Genomic DNA, 3846 nt, shown 5'->3' with positions numbered 1-3846 from the left:
GAGCAAGGATATCATCAAGATCTTCTACTTCCATTATGCCTTTCTTTTGAGGGGTCTCAGAGTTCACAGGATTCCTGTTAGATGAATATAAATATTGGTTGCTAGCAACCAATTCAAAAAGCTCAGTAGTTTTCTCCGGTGTATTCTTAATGTGCAATGAACCACCTGCAGAATTATCTAAACACATCTTGGACATTTCACCCAAGCCTTCATAAAAGATGTCTAACTAAGTCCATTTAGAAAACATGTCAAGAGGACATTGTCTGGTCAGTAGCTTGTATCTCTCCCAAGCTTCATAAAGAATCTCCCCATCCTTCTGTTTAAAGGTCTGAACCTCCACCCTAAGCTTAGTCAGCTTCTTTGGTGGGAAAAATTTAGTAAGAAACCCAGTAACAACCTTATCCCAAGTATCCAAACTCTCCTTGGGTTGAGAATTTAGCCATAGCTTTGCTCTATACCTCAGAGCAAATGGGAAGAGCATGAGTTTGTACACCTCAAGATTCACTCCATTTGTCTTCACAGTATCACAAATCTGCAAAAAATTAGAAATAAATTGATTTGGGTCTTCTTGGGGAAGTCCATGATACTGACAGTTTTGTTGCACAAGAGTGACAAGCTGATGCTTCAGTTCAAAATTACTTGCAGCTATAAGAGGCACCACAATACTTTTGCCATAGAGGTCTGCATTAGGAGCACTGTAAGAGTCAAGCACTCTTCTAGGTTGCTCATTCTCATTTAGATTTGCCACATTGGCATTAGCAGCATTATTATGATCCATGTTGGACTCTGCAGCCTTGTACAGTTGATGAGCGGATATTTTATACGCTTTTTGGGGGTATTTTCATATAGTTTTTAGTAGGATCTAGCTACTTTTTAGTATATTTTTATTAGTTTTTTTATGCAAAAATCACATTTCTTGACTTTTCTATGAGTTTGTATATTTTTCTATGATTTCAGGTATTTTCTGGCTGAAATTGAGGGACCTGAGCAAAAATCTGATTCAGAGGCTAAAAAAAGACTACAGATGCTGTTAGATTCTGACCTCACTGCACTCGAAATAAAATTTTTGGAGCTACAGATATCCAAATGACGCGCTCTCAATTGCGTTGGAAAGTAGACATCTAGAGCTTTCCAGAAATATATAATAGTCTATACTTTGTCTGAGTTTAGACGATGCAAACAGGCGTTCAACGCCAGCCTTCTGCCCTATTCTGGCGTTAAATACCAGAAACAGGTTACAAGCTAGAGTCAAATGCCAGGAACAGGTTACAACTTGGCGTTAACTCCATAAATAGCCTCCATGTGAAAGTTTCAATGCTCAGTCCCAGCACACACCAAGTGGGCCCCGAAAGTGGATTTCTACACTATCTATCTTAGTTTACTCATTTTCTGTAAACCTAGGTTACTAGTTGAGTATAAAAACTACTTTAGAGATGTATTTTGTACCTCATGACATTTTTAGACCTGAATTTGTATCTTTGACGGCATGAGTCTCTAAACCCCATGGTTGGGGGTGAGGAGCTCTGCTGTGTTTAGATGAATTAAGGCAATTACTTCCGTTTTCTATTCAATCACGCTTGTTTCTATTCTAAGATATTCATTCGTACTTCAACATGATGAATGTGATGATCCGTGACATTCATCATCATTCTTAACCTACGAACACGTGCCTGACAACTACCTCCATTCTACCTTAGATTGAATGTATATCTCTTGGGTTCCTAGTTCACGAGTTTGACTGCCTCTCCTGACAACAGAGCATTCAAATCCGTGAGATCAGAGTCTTCGTGGTATAAGCTAGAATCAATTGGCAGCATCCCTGAGATCTGGAAAGTCTAAACCTTGTCTATGGTATTCTGAGTAGGATCCGGGAAGGGATGACTGTGACGAGCTTTAAACTCATGAATGCTGGGCACAGTGACAGTGTGCAAAAGGATCAATGGATCCTATTCCAACATTAGTGAGAACCAACAGATGATTAGCCATGTTTATGGACCCTTTTCACTGAGAGGACGACTGGTAGCCATTGACAACAGTGATCCACCAACATACAGCTTGCCATGGAAGGAGACCTGCATGCATGAAGAAGAAGACAGTAGGAAAGCAAAAATTTAGAAGACAGAGCATCTCCAAAACCTCGACCTGTTCTCCATTACTGCATAACAAGTATCATTTAATTCATGCTCCTTTACTTTTTGCAATTAAAACTAAGAACCCTTATTGATATCCTGACTAAGAAAAATAAGATAACCAAAGCTTGCTTCAAGCCAGCAATCTCCATGGGATCGACCCTTACTCACGTAAGGTATTACTTGGACGACCCAGTGCACTTGCTGGTTAGTTGTGCGGAATTACAAAGTGTGATTGTAATTTTCGTGCACCAAGTTTTTGGCGCCGTTGCCGGGGATTGTTCGAATTTAAACAACTGACGGTTTATTTTGTTACTTAGATTAGGAAAAAATTGTCTTTTTGGTTTAGAGTCTTTTACTTTCCTTTCAAAAAATTTTCTTCAAAAATATTATTTTTCTTTATTTATTGTTAGTTTCTCATTGAGTCTAGTTTCATGTTTTAAGTTTGGTGTCCTTTGTGTTTTTGTCATCTAAAAAAATAGTTTTTCTCTATTCAATCCTTGCATTTGTTGAATGTGTCTATGTTCTTGGGAATAGTTGCTCCTTTGAGTCTTCCTTTCTAAAATCTTTTTAAAAAAAATAATTTTTTTTATTAAATCTTGTGCCAAATTTTAAGTTTGGTGTTCTCTTGTTAGTTTTTCTTTAGCTTTCAAAAATTTTATTTTGGTTTTCTAAAAAGTTTTAAGTTCGGTGTTCTTTCTTTTTGTTCTTGTTGTTCTTGTGAGTCTTCAAAGTGTTCTTAAGTCTTCTTTGTTTTTTGATCTTAAAATTTTTAAGTTTGGTGTGCCTTGGTGTTTTTCCTCCAAAATTTTCGAAAACAAGGAGCATTGGATCTAAAAAGTTTAAGTCTTGTGTCTTTTATGTGTTTTTCTCTTTCATAATAAAATTTAAAAATCAAAAAAATATATTTTCCTTTAATTGCTCATAATTTTCGAATTCATTAGGTTGATTTGGTCAAAATTTTTAAAAATCATATCTTTTTCAAAAACTTCTAACCATTTTCTCTCTCCTCGTTCTTTTTCAAAAATCCTCATGAAATATTTTCAAATTTTATTTATTTATTTTATTTTATTATTTTAATATCCATTTTCTTATTCTTATTATTTCAAAAAAAATTAATAAATAAATATAATAAAATAAATAAAATAAATCGACATCATCTCCCTTTCTCCATCATGGACCTAAGTGGAAATGAACAGTCCAGAAGGACTCTGGGGTCATATGCTAATCCTACTACTGCTTCATATGGGAGTAGTATCTGTATACCCTCCATCGGAGTCAGTAGTTTTGAGTTGAATCCTCAGCTCATTATCCTGGTGCAGCGAAATTGCCAGTATTCCGGTCATCCACAGGAAGAACCTACTGAGTTTCTGGCACAGTTCTTACAAATTGCTGACACAGTACATGATAAGAAAGTAGATCAAGATGTCTACAGATTATTACTGTTTCTATTTGCTGTAAAAGACCAAGCTAAGAGGTGGTTAAATAACCAACCTAAAGCTAGCATAAGAACATGGAAACAGTTGTCAGACAAAATCTTGAATCAATATTTCCCTCCTAAGAGGATGACAGAGCTAAGGCTGGACATCCAAGGCTTTAAACAAGAGGATAATGAATCCCTTTACAATGCCTGGGAGAGGTACAGAGAGATGCTAAGGAAATGCCCCTCTGGAATGTTTTCAGAATGGGTGCAGTTAGACATCTTCTACTACGGGCT

General features: G+C 36.4%; 1 non-coding gene across 1 annotated transcript; it reads left to right on the top strand.

Moving 5' to 3' along the window:
- The first annotated feature begins 245 nt into the window (after positions 1-245).
- On the top strand, positions 246-349 carry LOC130953095 (small nucleolar RNA R71). Its single transcript, XR_009075269.1, has one exon. It is a non-coding gene; the product is annotated as a small nucleolar RNA R71 (small nucleolar RNA).
- The last annotated feature ends 3497 nt before the right edge of the window (positions 350-3846 follow it).

This window comes from Arachis stenosperma, chromosome 9, assembly GCF_014773155.1.
Source record: "Arachis stenosperma cultivar V10309 chromosome 9, arast.V10309.gnm1.PFL2, whole genome shotgun sequence".
NCBI classification, from domain to species: domain Eukaryota; kingdom Viridiplantae; phylum Streptophyta; class Magnoliopsida; order Fabales; family Fabaceae; genus Arachis; species Arachis stenosperma.
The sequence above is the reverse complement of the archived record's forward strand: the minus strand, read 5'-3'. Positions and strand labels throughout refer to the sequence as shown.